Source organism: Balaenoptera acutorostrata, chromosome 2 (genome assembly GCF_949987535.1).
Source record: "Balaenoptera acutorostrata chromosome 2, mBalAcu1.1, whole genome shotgun sequence".
NCBI classification, from domain to species: domain Eukaryota; kingdom Metazoa; phylum Chordata; class Mammalia; order Artiodactyla; family Balaenopteridae; genus Balaenoptera; species Balaenoptera acutorostrata.
Genome location: NC_080065.1, coordinates 103,939,017 through 103,954,530, shown reverse-complemented (window position 1 = coordinate 103,954,530; position 15,514 = coordinate 103,939,017). Strand labels below are relative to the sequence as shown.

Sequence of the window (15,514 nt, the reverse complement as noted above, 5' to 3'; positions counted from 1 at the left end):
TAGAAAAATACAATATCCAATTAGATAAAGGACAGTCCTGGGTAGGAGCTTACAGTAAAATCTAATTATAACCAAAACCATTATGAGGGAGTCTGATTTACAAGCATTAAGCAGTGTTTTGCTCATCTGTTTATACTGACTTTTATAAAATAGATCTTATAGAGCCATTCATTATCCCTGTTTATAATAAGTTTTTTATTTTTTGTAATTTTGAGTAGCTAACAGTCACTGTATTAATAGGCTTTTCCATCATCAGAGACAGGAAAGTTGAAAATGAGATGTACTATCTGTTAGCAAGAAACAGGCAAGAAAAAAGTACTTATTTGTAAATGAGGTCTTTTTCCATACTTTATAATTGATTTTATTTAAAAAATGTAGTGAAACAATTATGATACCCTATCATATTTACTAAAATGATATTCTATTCACAAAGCTAAGTATGTAGCAGTTAATAGTTTTGAAAAGTCAGAAATTTAAAGATTTGACAAGAATATCAGTGAAAAAAATAACTTTCTGCAATTGTTCCATAGGCTGGAGCTATTGGCCATAAACTTCCTCCATTTTCTTCTTATACGGAACTGGACACTATTATGGACACTATCTATCAAGGAACCGAAAGATTTGAAATTTATTTATGAAGGGAGTTCTGATTTCTCCTGTTTGCCTACCTTTGGAGTTATTCTAGCTCAGAAATCTATAATGGGTGGAGGATTAGCAGAGATTCCTGGGCTCTCAGTCAACTTGGCAAAGGTATGCATAATAAGAAACCTTTATTTTGCTCTTCTTCTCTTTCTTTAAATATGATTGGTAAATGTCACATGCTGTGTGTGTGTGTGTGTGTGTGTGTATGGTGTCTTAATACAATAGTTTATAGTGGTGGATTCAAGGATAAAGGTTTAGCATGTCTTTTGATTTTTCTTAAAAAGAAAAAAAGGGTAGAGAGTTAGTTGAAAAGGCAAGCAAAAAGAAGACAACAATAATTATGTACAGTCCATAACCCTGGCATAATGTTATTAATTCTCTCTCTGCCATTACATGCTATTTGACCAAGGGTAAATAACTTCTCTAAGCTTCAGTTTCCTTATGTATAAAGTGGGTATGATAATCCTCACCTGACGATAGTGATGAAGGAGCAAGAGTGAAGAATATTTGAAGCAGAGAGAACAGGTGTAAAAGGCCCCGAGGCAGGTGCATACTTACCTTGTTTTTGGAACAGCAAGGGGGTTGATACAGCTATAGAATGAGCAAGGGGACAGTGGTAGGAGAAGAGGGCCTTGTAGTCATCGTAAGAATTTCAGCTCACACTCTGATTAACATGGGAGGCCATTTGTAGTGGTTTGAACTGAGGAGTGGTATGATCTGGCTATGTTCACTCACAGGCTCATTTTTGCTCCTCTGTGGAGAATAGATTTATGGGAGCCAAGCATGGAAGCAGGGAAACCAGTTTGGAGTTGATTATGGTAATTCCAGCACTAGTCTGGATATGCATGGACAGAAAGAGGAGTCAAGGAGGAAGGTTTTTGGTCTGGTTAACTGGGAAGATATATATGCATATATACCCATATATTTAGAATTAATTATGTACAATGTATTTAACATGTATAGTAGTTACATATGATATATTACTATGTATAATAAAATAGATATGTACAGTTACTTTAAGGTGGGGATGATCAGGAGTTGGTTTTGGACAGATTTGAGATGCCTATTCTACATTCAAGTGGAGATATACAGTGGGCAGTTAAATATGTGAGTTTAGAGTTTGCGGGGGAGGCCCTACTGGGATTGGTAGCATTTAAGTGAGATTTAAAGACATGAGGCTGGGTGAAATCACCCATGTGTGAATGTAAGTAGAGAAAAGCCTGAGTTTGGTGAGAGGTGAGAGGTGGAAGAGATGAGGAGGAGTGAGCAAGAGAGACTGGGAAGGAGTGGCTGGTGAGGTATGAGGCGTATCAGGAGAGTGTGGTATTTGAGAAGCAAAGTGAATAAATGGTTTCAAGAAGGGAGGAGCAAACAATTGTGAGAAGGCTTTGGGGTTATTTTATTTCTTGAAGTGAGGGTCAGGCCATGAGTCCAGTTGATAACTGTTGAATCGTAGACTTTTGAACTGATTTCTGTGATTTTGACTGATTGGAGAACCCATTTACTGGAGGATCGATTAGCTCATTGCTGCTCTGAGTCTATGAGAATCTACGGTTATTTTATTAAAGTATTCGATGAAGTTGGGAGGGAGGCAAGGAATAGATGCCAGGCAGTTTGTTGTTTTAGTCACTCTCCCATGGTATTTGTTGCATACAGTTCTTCTGTTTGGGTAATGTCAGTACAAACAATTAAAGTAAATGTTTCAGAATTCTTCCTCAGAGTTGGAAGGAGTTGGAAATCATGAATAGTGTTCAAAATCTGTCACTAGGGATGATAGCCGTCTTGGGATTTGAATCCCAGTCTTCCTAACCTTGAGCTTCCAGGTCGTATGATAGTGAGGCAGTCCTTCATTTGTCCTCCCATCACTACCCTCACCCCTTTTCTTTTTCCCTTCTGGGTTCTGAGGAAGACTGGGAATTAAACTGTCCCATAGCAGTTGAGTGTGGTCATTCAGATATATGGGTCAGGTTTTGTTTTTACTGTCCTATTGTATTCCTACATATATTTTTATATTCTTGCTTTGATACATTGAGGTTAAGTGGCTTTGAAGTTGCACAGGGTCTTTAGTATTTACTCTTACACTAAGGAAATGTTGACATTGGCAGTGGTTTTACTTGAATGTGGTTGTAAGATTTATATTAATATTTTGGTTATGTCATTTGTATTTGGCAGGTGTGACCTGAAATTACTTTACTAGTACTGACCTATTTGTTCATTTTTATTCAATAGATATTTATTGGATACCTGCTGTGTTCCAGGCACAGTGACGAGCACTGGAAATGCGCCTAGTTTAGTGTCTCCATTGGCAAATAATCCACAGTTATCAGTCAACAAAAATTATGAATGTCAAGAAAGAACACAAATGTATATTTTCTATTCTAGAGAGCTGACAGTATTTAGATTGGGGGACTGATTATTTCTGAATCATATAATTAAGAAGTGGGAGCCAAATTGAGACAGATAATTTGGGAGAAGTAGTCATGTGAACGTGTGGAGAGTGAAATGCCACTTGTGATTAGCGGTATCCACAGAAGAAGCTGTGGAAAAAGAAAGTCTACTAATAAAATTTTGCTTACCCTAACGTAGGTTCTTCATGGGGAGCAGTAGTTGGAGTTATATAAACCACTTCCCAGAGCAGGTGAGTTCTTGATCGTTTTATTTTCTGACTAACCTTCCAAACTGTGTCAATGTGTTAAACTGGCATAGAGCAACCTAAATAAACTATATTATAAGTTATTCATGTGCATGTCAGCCATTAGAGTAGATTGATGTTAACTAGTACCTATTTTGGTTGCCTTAAACTTTGTCCTATTTGAATAGTCTTATTTAATAAATTACTTCAAAATACTAAACATCTGGTCAACAGTTGAAAGGAGCATATTCTGTGTGTGTCCTAAACTTAGTGATTGTGTATAATCAGTTATGATTCCCATGAATATGATTCTTCATTCTTTTCTCAGGTATTTGTGTTGGTACTGTTTTTCATAACGCAAACAATGTTAAAAGATACAGAATGTCTTGTAATTAACTTTTTTCTATTTTCTTTTAGAGTAAGTAAAACCAAGGCTGTCTTAATAATCAGTTTATTTTTCTCAATAATATCTTACTTGTTCAGTAAATCTTCTCATTATCTTTTCACTTTACTTTGATGTGTTTGTTTTATGTTGCTACTCTGATGTCAGAATATTAATTATATACTGACCATGTAAGGTGGTAAAATTAAAAAAAAGTCTTTTTCATTTCACATTATATAATGTAGAGGTCAGCAAATAGCTAGAATTGTACTTTAATTTTTTTTGAGATTTTAATTAAAAAAAAAATTCGTATTGCTTAATGCTGAATAGTTATGTTTCAGTGTTAGTGTTACTTGTTTCTGGTTGTTTTTGTAGTTCTTCCCTGTTTTTTTCTTCTTCTTTTAGTTTTTCCTTTGTGGTTTCATGCTTTTCTTTTGCTTGTGTTCCTTTCTCTTTTGTTTTTGGGTATCTGTTGTAGATTTTTGATTTGTGGTTACCATGGGGCTCATAGATGTTGATCTATGACTGTGTTTATTTGTTTTAAACCAGGTAGTCCCTTAAGTTCAAACACATTTTAAAAGCTCTACATTTTTTACTCGCTTCCCCCATACTTTGTGTTTTTCGTTTTTTTTTAATTAATTAATTTTTATGGCTGTGTTGGGTCTTCGTTTCTGTGCAAGGGCCTTCTCTAGTTGTGGCAAGCAGGGGCCACTCTTGATCGCGGTGTGCAGGCCTCTCACTATCGCGGCCTCTCTTGTTGCGGAGCACAGGCTCCAGACGCGAAGGCGCAGTAATTGTGGCTCACGGGCCCAGCTGCTCCGCGGCATGTGGGATCTTCCCAGACCAGGGCTCAAACCCGTGTCCCCTGCATTGGCAGGCAGATTCTCAACCACTGCGCCACCAGGGAAGCCCCCATACTTTGTGTTTTTCATGTCATAGTTTACATCTTCATGTTTATCCCTTTACTGATTATTGTAGTTATACTTGATTTTACAATTTTTTTTGTTTTAGTCTTTGTACTAGCTTATTTAAGTGGTTGAGCCTCAGCCTTCCCTATATATTTGCCTTTACTAATGGGATTTTTTCTTTTCTATAGATACTTAATTCTTGTTACAGCTTTTTCTTTTCCACTTAGAGAAGACCCTTTAACATTTCTTTTAGGGTTGCTTTAGTATTGATGCTTATCCAAGAAGTTCTTTATCTCCCCTTCAATTCTGAAGGATAATCTTGCTGGGCAGAGTATCCTAAGTTGTAGGTTTTTCCCTTTCAGCACTTTAAATATACCATGCCACTCCCTTCTGGCCTGCAAAGTTTCTGCAGAACAATCAGCTGATAGCCTTATGGGCATTCCCTTGTATATGCTCTTTTTTTTTCTTTTGCTGCCTCTAGAATTCTCTTTAAGTTTTGCCATTTTTATTATGATATGTCTTGGTGCAGGTCTGTTTGGATTCATCTTGTTTGGGACCCTCTGTGTTTCCTGTACCTGGCTGTTTCCTTCTTCAGACTTGGGAAATTTTCAGCCATAATTTTCATTAAATATATTTTTACCCCCTTCTCCCTTTCTTCTCCTTCTGGGACCCCTATAATGGAAAGTTGGTATGCATGATGTTACCCCAAAGATCCTTTAAAATGTTCTCATCTTTTTTCTTTTTGCTGTTCTGATTGGGTGATTTCCATTTTCTATCTTCCAGATCACTTATGTGTTCTTCTGTATCACCTAGTGTGCTGTTAATTCCTTTTAGTGTGTTTTTCTTTTCAGTTGTTGTATTCTTCAGTTCTGATTGGTTCTTTTTAGAATTTTCTAGCTCCTTGTTAAAACTGTCACTGTAGTCAGCTATTCTTTTCCATAATTCAGTTAGCATTCTTATTACTAATGCTTTGAATTCTTTATCTGGTAAATTGTTTATTTCTATTTCATTAGTTGTTTTTTTCAGGAGTTTTCTCTTGCTCTTTCAGTGGAAACAGATTCCTCTGTCTTTTCATTTTGCTTATCTATTTCTTTATCTATTGAAATTTGGTGAAATAGTTACCTATGGTGGTCTTGAAGGGGTGTTCTTTTGTGGGCATGTCCCTATACAGTCTGCATGTGCCCAGTGGCATTGATGGGAGAGCTGGATTTGATGTGAGCACAACTTATGTCTTTTCTCAAGGTGTGCTGGCAGCTGTCATCTTGGTAGGGGGTGGGGCTGGAGATGGAGGGGTAGGGCCAAGCCAGATGTTAGGTAGAGCTTCCCCTCTGCTTAGTGGCTGTTACCCCACTATTTGGTGCGGGGGCAGGTCCCAAGTTGCTGGAGCAGAAGCCCTGAGGGTCGGGTCTGAGCTGGCTAAGTTTCCTTTAAGTGTGTGCTTCCCCCCCCTCCCAGAACTGGCACCCTTACTCCAGAGGGGAGCAGTGGTGGAGCAAGAGGGGCAGGTGTGGGTAATCAGTGACGGTCAGAGCATGGTTTTGTTTTGTTTGTTTGTTTGTTTTAACATCTTTATTGGAGTATAATTGCTTTACAATGGTGTGTTAGTTTCTGCTTTATAACAAAGTGAATCAGTTATACATATACATATGTTCCCATATCTCTTCCCTCTTGCATCTCCCTCCCTCCCACTCTCCCTATCCCACCCCTCTAGGTGGTCACAAAACACAGAGCTTATCTCCCCGTGCTATGCGGTTACTTCCCACTAGCTATGTATTTTACGTTTGGTAGTGTATATATGTCCATGCCACTCTCTCACTTTGTCACATCTTACCCTTCCCCCTCCCCATATCCTCAAGTCCATTCTTTAGTAGGTCTGTGTCTTTATTCCCCTCTTGCCACTAGGTTCTTCATGACCCTTTTTTTTCCCCCTTAGATTCCATATATATGTGTTAGCATACTGTATTTGTTTTTCTCTTTCTGACTTACTTCACTCTGTATGACAGACTCTAACTCCATCCACCTCACTACAAATAACTCCATTTCGTTTTTTTTTATGGCTGAGTAATATTACCGGAGCATGGGTTTCGTTTGGCATGGCCACCATCAGAGATCTGGGGCCCCTGTGCAGCCACCAGTAGTGGCTGCCCCCTTGCTGCTCAGTTGCCACGTAGGGTTTCAACCTCCTCAGTGTCTCATGGCTGAGCCTTTTCCTCAATCATGGCAGCCCAGAGTGTGAAGCTGCGACACGAGGCTCATGGTGCTGGCGTGTTCTCTCAGCTCAGGCTGGGGACCAGGGCAGTCGTAGGAAACCAGTCAGCTACCCAAGTGGTTTCAGTCTGCCCTCTCTGCCCTGCCTTGGGGGCACGTAAGTGTTCACCTGCTCCCGGAGTCCAGGCTTCCCACAGCCCTCCTGTTAATCCCACTGGCCCTCCAACCAGCCAAGGGGACTCGTGTTCCCCTTGTTGGACACCAGGGCTGGGGCACCCAATACGTGGCTTGAACTGCTCACTCCCCAGGGAAGGTCTCTTCCTGTGTAATCTCCTTTTTCCTCTGAGTCCCCTCTCAGGGACACAGGTCCTGACCTGATCGCTTTTCTTCCCTTTCTACCCAATTACCGGTGGGTCTTTCTTATAGTCTTGGTTGTACAGGTCTTTCTGTTAGTCTGCACTTAGTTTTCGGTGAGAATTGTTCCACATGTAGATGTATTTTTGATGTGTTTGTTGGTGGGGAGGTGAGTTCCGTGTCCTCCTGCTCCACCATCTCAGTTTGAGTCTTCAGTTTAGTGTCACAGCCTAAGTTTTCACACAGCCCTTTTTTTAATCTGAGGCAGTGTGCAGTGTGTGGTCAAGTGAAGAAGTTTGGCTTTTATTTTAAAGACAATAGATAACCACTGAAGGACCGAAAGGAGAGAATTATATGATCAAAAGTGGATTTTAGAAAGCATCAACTCTGGCTCATGTTTGTAATGCTTGGATTTTAAGGGAATGAGATAGAGAGAAGGAGATTTTCTAAGAGACTGTTGTAATAATCTAGGTTAGAGACCATGGTTGATTGAATAGGATTGTGAGCATGAGGATGGATGTATGTGGAGAAATTATAGAGATATGTAGGGAGTGGGCTTGGTGTTTGATTGGATGTGGAGTTGATCACCTGAGGAGATCATCAGCAATTTGACAATTATTTTTTGATTACTTCCTAACTTCTAGGCTTTCTGCTAGGGTTGTGAATAAATGGAGAATGGAAACAAATCTGGACTCTGCCCTCATGGAGCATATAACCTAGTTGGTGGGGAGGGCAGCCAGTAATCAAAAAGCCACACAAATAAATGTACACTTGCAACTATATGTGATAAACATTACAGATGAAACATACGTGATACCATTAGAACTTCAAATAGAAGGATTTGGCATAATCAGGTTGGTAATCAGGTTGACTTTGGGAAAAAATAACTTCAGACGTAATAGGAGAGCATGTTTTAAAGTTGGTCAGAGTGGACGTGCAGGTACCTAGTTAGAAGTCTGTTGTGGTAGTTCAAATGAAATGATGGTAGCTTAGGCTAAGGTGGTGGTGGAGAGATGGAGAGAAGTGGGAGAAGCAGAGAGAGATTTAGGAGGTGAAAGTGACAGCAATCTAGTTATCCTTAGCGTTTCTTTTACCATCTTTCACACCCAGGCAGGTACCAAGTTCTTTGATTCTCTCCCTTCAATACATTTAGAATCCTATTTCTGTCCCCCTCACTTCGACCACCATCATCTCTCACTTTCTAAGTGTTCTCTCTTCCTCCATTCTTTTTTTAAAGAGATTGGAGTTTATTTATTTATTTATTTTTGGCTGTGTTGGGTCTTCGTTTCTGTGCAAGGGCTTTCTCTAGTTGCGGCAAGCGGGGGCCACCCTTCATTGCGGTGCGCGGGCCTCTCATTATCGTGGCCTCTTGTGGAGCACAGGCTCCAGACGTGCAGGCTCAGTAGTTGTGGCTCACGGGCCTAGTTGCTCCGTGGCATGTGGGATCTTCCCAGACCAGGGCTCGAACCCGTGTCCCCTGCATTAGCAGGCAGATTCTCAACCACTGCGCCACCAGGGAAGCCCTCTGCCTCCATTCTTGCTCCCTTCAGGTCTGCTCATCTCACTGCAGCCAGAATATTATTTCCAAAATGCAAGTGTATTTGTCACTTCCCTGTTAAAAACCCCAGATGGCTGTTCATAGACTTCAGGACGAAGTCAGAAACTTTTCATATAATTTAGCTCCTCCCAGTCTCTGCATACTCAAGTCTTGCCACATACTTAGACACTATTTTATGAGACAAGGGTCATGCTGAAGTTTCTGGCTTGGCAGTTGGGTGGATAGTACCATTCATTCGTATAGGGAACAAAAGAGAAAAACAGGTTGGAGAAAAATATTATGAGTTCACTCCCAAATAATTGTTAATCCATCAAGACATTACCAGTTAAATAATGGAACAGTCCCTAAAAGAACAGAGTAGTTAGAAAGAAACACTGTCTAACTGAAGCCCATAGAGATTTGAGAAGGAATGGGGTAGATGGTGTTGGCTGTATGCTTAACAAGTGTTCATTGAATGATTGAAAATTGTTACTTTTTACAACCTAATTTATCAGAATTATTGATGTTTCAAATTTGGTGACTCAGGTATTCTGATTGCTTTTAATGTTCATGATTCAACATTATATTGAAAATTATTCTAAATCATGATTTTTTAGCTTTGCTGAACTTACAGTGGAAGTTATGTTAATTTCTCTCATGTCTTCATATAACTTATGGTCTTTAAAACAGTCTCCTTATTTATTTATGTATTATTTATTTATTTACTTTCCATTTTTAGGAAAATTAAAATGTGAAGCAATTGTTGCTGACGTCCTGGATAAAGGATCCAGTTTAATAATTCTTATGGATGGTAACTCATTTCTAGTTCTTATAATAATATTGTTAGATTCATAGGCTTTGTATGTAACATAATACTTTATCACAGAAGTTGATTAATAAGTTTCTATTTATCTTCCAATTGTGAGAAAGCAAGATTAGTGTTCTAAAAATTCATAAGCTTTTTTAGAAAATAAGGGAGGAGGGGGTGGAGTAGATTGGGGTAGAGGTCCAGAGAGTGAGACATTTCAGGAGATTTGTAACAACATAACCAAAGCACAGAGGTGAGAAATGTGGCTGGTATAGCAAACATAGAGGAGAATTATGCTTCCTAGAGTATGTTTTTTGGCAGGAATGAATACATAGACTGCCCTCAGTTGATAAATTAGGCTATGTTGTAGATACTCTTTTCTGTGTTAGCTCTTTGGAACTTCAAACGTATTTGACCCCTGAATCATTCTTATAAATGGTAGTTAGGTTCTTAACCTTGCACATTCAAACCTATTGAACTTATAATGGGGTTTAAACACCATAGCCACATTTTATTTGCAGTGGAAAAAAAGATGATAGTAGTTTAATGAATGTTGAAATACTAGTAACTAAACATAAGCCAAAGATACATTGCTTAGAATTTATTTGTTTTAAAGTTTAAGCACAATAGAAATAGATAAACATTATAAAAAATTTTGGAAATAGCAGTGGAAAGTTTTTGTCTGGTATTTGGAATATAGGCTTTATCATTTTTGTTCTAAATACATAGGAGGTTATACTGAATATGTTGTTTTGGAACTTGCCTTGTTTTTACTTAATAATATATTGAGAACATTTTTAATGCTCTTAAATATTTTTCTACTACATTGTTTTTGTTAACTCATAGTTTACAAAGTAAACTATGTATTTCATCATAGACACATAGAACATGTGTCTGTTCTCTCTCTTTCCCTCTTCCTCCTTACCCCTCTTCTTTCTTTTTTAAGGTTTTGGTATTTTCTTACCATTCCAAATATTGGCTAACATTTGGCTGGAACTCTCCTGGTTTTCTTTTAGTCTTCTCACCATTCTACCAAATGTCTACCACAAAAAAGTTTTGCAGTAACCTTAGCTTTAATTTTTACTATTCTTTCTTGATCTACTCCATTTATTTAGCTATAGCTTGGTAATGGGTAATAATGTATTAGAAGTTGTAGATAAAATATAGATGAAATTAGATATCCAATTTTCTGTGTAATAAGGATAAAAGTCTTATTTTAAATGCAAATCACCATGACTTCCCTTATTTTTTGTTATAATTATATTTTTCCTTATTATACAATTCAAAATCATATTCCTAGTTTTATAGTGCTGGTGATTTAGGTGATGCTCAAACTGTCACCAGGAAAGTAGTCAGTAGAAAGAGGGACAGCTGTCTTTCATTCATTACTTGCTTACTTATTCACTAACTTGCTCAGTCACATCGTTTGTTCATTGATTTACTAATTAATTTAATACATATTTATTACGTGCCTTTTCTGTCCCAGTTACTATTCTAATTGCTGGGAATATGATGGTGAGCAAAAAAGCCATGATCCTGCCCTCCTGAAGCTTATACCTTCATTCTCACTTATTTCTTCTTTTACATTCCAGGCTCTATTGAGGACTTCAGCAGAATGTTTGAAAATTTGGGAGTGTGGTTATCTGTATTTTATTTTAATTTTTTAATTTTATTGAATTATTGAATTTTAGTGGATTTACAATGTTGTGTTAAATTCTGCTGTACAGCAAAGTGATTTAGTTATACATATATACATTCTTTTTCATATTCTTTTCCATTATGGCTTATCACAGGATATTGAATATAGTTCCCTGTGCAATACAGTAGGACCTTGTTGTTTATCCATCCTATATATAATAGTTTCCATCTGCTAATCCCAAACTCCCAATCCATCCCTCCACCACCTTCCCTTCCCTTCCCCTAGGCAACCACAAGTCTGTTCTCTATATCTCTGAGTCCGTTTCTGTTTCGTAGATATGTTCATTTGTGTCATATTTTAGATTCCACATATAAGTGATATCATATGGTATTTGTCTGTCTCTTTCTGACTTCTCTTGGTATGATAATCTCTAGGTGCATCCATGTTGCTGCAGATGGCATTATTTCAGTCTTTTTTATGGCTGAGTAATATTCCAGTGTGTGTGTGTTTGTGTATCACATCTTCTTTATCCATTCATCTGTTGATGGACTTTTAGGTTGTTTCCATGTCTTGGCTATTGTAAATAGTGTTGCTATGAACATAGGGGTGCATGCATCTTTTTGAATTATAGTTTTGTCTGGATATATGCCTAGGAGTGGGATTGCTGGATCATATGGCAATTCTATTTTTCGTTTTTTGAGGAACCTCCATACTGTTTTCCATAGTGGCTGCACCAATTTACATTCCTACCAACAGTGTAGGAGGGTTCCCTTTTCTCCACACCCTCTCCAGCATTTGTTATTTGTAGACTTTTTAATGATGGTCATTCTGACCAGTGTGAGGTGGTACCTCGTTGTAGTTTTGATTTGCATTTCTCTAATAATTAGCGATGATGAGCATCTTTTCATGTGTGTTAGTCTGCATTTTATAGTGGAATTGTTTGAAAGGTTTGAGAAGGAGAGAATTGAAATATGAAAGGCAGTTGGGGCACTTTAAGAAGAGGTGAGATGAACTGCTGTTTCATAGTCCAGAAAGGATTTGTCAAGATCCTCTTCTCTCTGCCTTCCAGAGACTGGTAGTGAATGATTAAAATGAGTGCTCTGTATCCCAAACTTGGGTGTCTTTAAATTGCAAAGCCTTTTAGTAATTGGATTTTGTTTCTGAAACTTTTAAAAGGATTGTTGATCACATATTGTGTAACTAGTTATGTCTTTTGGTAATAACCTCTTTTTTTTTTTCATTTGCTTTTCAGTCTACTCTTATTCTGGGGAGGAACTTATATGTTATAATCAGTTCTCCATCTTTGTTGTTGGCGCTGGAGGCTTTGGTGGAAAACGGACATCAGACAAAGCTAAGGTAGGCTATGACTTCATAAGTGAGATACATGTGTCGTTAAGGATCCTTATCTGTATTTTGAACTTACCATATGTGTAATTTCATAGAGTAGGATTTCAGTAATCCACACTTCTTTGAATCAGAATGTGTTCCTTGGATTTGAAATGCTGTTTATAGTTGTATATTTTAATATATAACATATGTTATATATAGAAAAGTCTGGCTGATGTAAGTGTAATGTAGGTGAGGTAACTGTGGGAATATCTTTACTTTCTTATGCAAACTTTGCCTGCATCCAAAACTCTTTAGAAAAACCTAACACTTACAAGTGATCCTTGTATAAATGCAAATTATCATTCATTAAATGACTTGAGCATTTCTCTTGTATAAAACAATTCTAGTTACTCTTTAGTTCTCAAATTCTATCCAAAAACATATTTTTTTCCTAAAAATATTTTGTAAATTGGATTTTACATCAATTTAACCTAGCTTTTACCTCTGCCCTCAGTTCCCAGAATAGGACTGCACTGTCTTCCTAGGAGGAGCAGCTCACTCATTTTTCCTATTACCCCCACCCCGGCTCCCCGGCCCCAGCTTGTGTTGCAGAAGCTCAATTCCAGGTAAAAGTGGCTGAGAGTTACGGGGCTGTCTTCCTCCACCCTGCCCCCACTTGTAGGGTGGAGACTGTGTTCCACCGTGGCAGGCTGAGAACACTAGGGCCCTGATAACTCTTGCCCAGGCTGCTCATAGCGTGGGGGTCCCCTGCTGCTAGAGGCAAGCTGAGAAGACCAGAAGCTCCGACCTCTGCCTAGGACTCTTCTTGTAAAGTGAGGATGTCACTTGGAGAGAAGTGGGCCACTATCCTTGCCCTCATGTCCGTGGCAGTGGTGCAGAGGTTTTGCCTGGGGGGCAAGGCAGGCTGTAATGATAGAGAGCTCTGAAGCCCTTCCCATGGAAACTGACTCATTTTGGTACCAAGTATTTGGAAGCTCAAAAGTAAGGATGGTTTCAAAAACAAGGTTACTTTAGTGATAATCAAGAGGAGGCTGGTAGCTCCATGAAAGCAGTAAACTAAACTAGTCCAACTAGAAGTTTGCCAGAGAGAACCATGGAAAGAGACAGCTAAGAAGAGTCGTCATGGGATCATAACAAACCTCAAAGACTGGCCTCAAAGACTACACCTCCAAAAAGGCCTCACTTCAATTGGATCAGACTGTGGAACAATTTATGCCCCAGGGCACTGTTGAAAATAATAGAACAGTCAGTCATCTGGCAATTTGTGAAGCCGAACAGCTGGGCAGACAGTTTAACAGAGAGATCAGGGAGAGACGGTCACAGAGAGCCCTGCTAGAACCACTGTCATCCCAGGCTGACTGTGCTCGCCCAAGGCTGTACCCTCTGAGGAGCAACATCAGAGTCTGCACACTGTGGGGGAAATATACTTAACTAAAATCGTCTAGCCAAGTCACTAAACAAATGAACAAGTTAACAATAACAACAAGCCCTGGAAGGGGAAAGGGGTCTCAGTATCCAGAGTTGCTGCAATATATTATCTAAAGTATCCAGTTATCAACAAAAAATTACAAGATCTGAAAGAAATAAAAGAGTATGACCCATAGATAGGAAAAAAACAAAACAAAACAGAACAGGCAACAGAGATTGCTTTGGAGATGACTTAATAGGAAAAGACTTCAAAGCATTTATTGTAAATATAGTCAAAGAACTAAAGGAAACCATGCTTAAAGAAGTAAAGTGTGTAAAGAAGTAAAGTATGAGGACAATGTCTCATCAAATAGAGAAAAATTGGGGAATTCCCTGGTGGTCCAGTGGTTAGCATTCCGCACTTCCACTGCAGGGAGCATGGGTTCAGTCCCTGGTCGGGGAACTAAGATCCTGCAAGCTGCGTGGTGTGGCTCAAAAAAAAAAAAAAAAAGAGAAAGAAATCAATAAATAGAAATTATATAAAAAAAGAACCAAATAGAAGTAGTTCTGGAACTGAAAGTACAATAACTGAAATGAAGAATTTACTAGAGGGTCTCAACAGTAGATTTGAAGTGGCAGAATTAAAATCAAAAAGCTTGAAGATCGATCAATCTATCTAAGTCTGAAGAACAGAAAGAAAAAAGGTGAAGAAAAAGAATGAAGAGGCTCAGAGAAATGTGAAATACCATTAAGTACACCAGCTTTTACGTAATGGGCATACCAGAAAGAGAGGAGAGAGAAAGAAGCAGAAAAAATAATTGAAGAAACAATGGCATTGATGAAAAACGTTGATCTACACATCCAAGAAGCTCAACTGCTCCAATTAGGATATAAATGCAAAGAGGAAGATCTAGACAGACGTTTCTCCAAAGAAGACATACAGATGGCCAAAAAGCACATGAAAACATGCTCAACATCACTAATTATTAGAGAAATGCAAATCAAAACTACAATGAGATATCACCTCACACTGGTCAGAATGGCCATCATCACAAAATCTACAAACAGTAAATGCTGGAGAGGGTGTGGAGAAAAGGGAACCCTTTTGCACTGTTGGTGGGAATGTAAATTGATACAGCCACTACGGAGAACAGTATGGAGGTTCCTTAAGAAATGAAAAGTAGAGTTAGCATATGATCCAGCAATCCCACTACTGGGCATACATCTGGAGAAAACCACTCACCCCAATGTTCATAGCAGCACTGTTCACAATAGCAAGGACATGGAGGCAACCTAAATGTCCATCAGCAGAGGAATGGGGGCTTCCCTGGTGGTGCAGTGGTTAAGAATCTGCCTGCCAATTCAGGGGACACAGGTTCAAGTCCCAGTCCGGGAAGATCCCACATGCCGTGGAGCAGCTAAGCCCGTGCGGCACAACTACTGAGTCTGTGCTGTAGCACCCACGAGCCGCAACTACTGAGCCCGCGTGCTACAACTACTGAAGCCTGTGCGCCTAGAGCCTGTGCTCCGCAAGAAGAAAAGACACCGCAATGAGAAGCCTGCGCACTGCAATGAAGAGAGCCCCCGCTCACTGCAACTAGAGAAAGCTTGCACACAGCAACAAAGATCCAACACAGCCAAAGTAAA

At 38.9% G+C, this 15,514-nt stretch overlaps 1 long non-coding RNA gene across 1 annotated transcript; it reads left to right on the top strand.

Annotated features, from left to right (window-relative positions):
- Nucleotides 1-9,400: 9,400 nt before the first annotated feature.
- On the top strand, nt 9,401-13,069 carry LOC130707065 (uncharacterized). Its single transcript, XR_009007059.1, has 3 exons — nt 9,401-9,474; nt 12,363-12,466; nt 12,954-13,069. It is a non-coding gene; the product is annotated as an uncharacterized LOC130707065 (long non-coding RNA).
- The last annotated feature ends 2,445 nt before the right edge of the window (nt 13,070-15,514 follow it).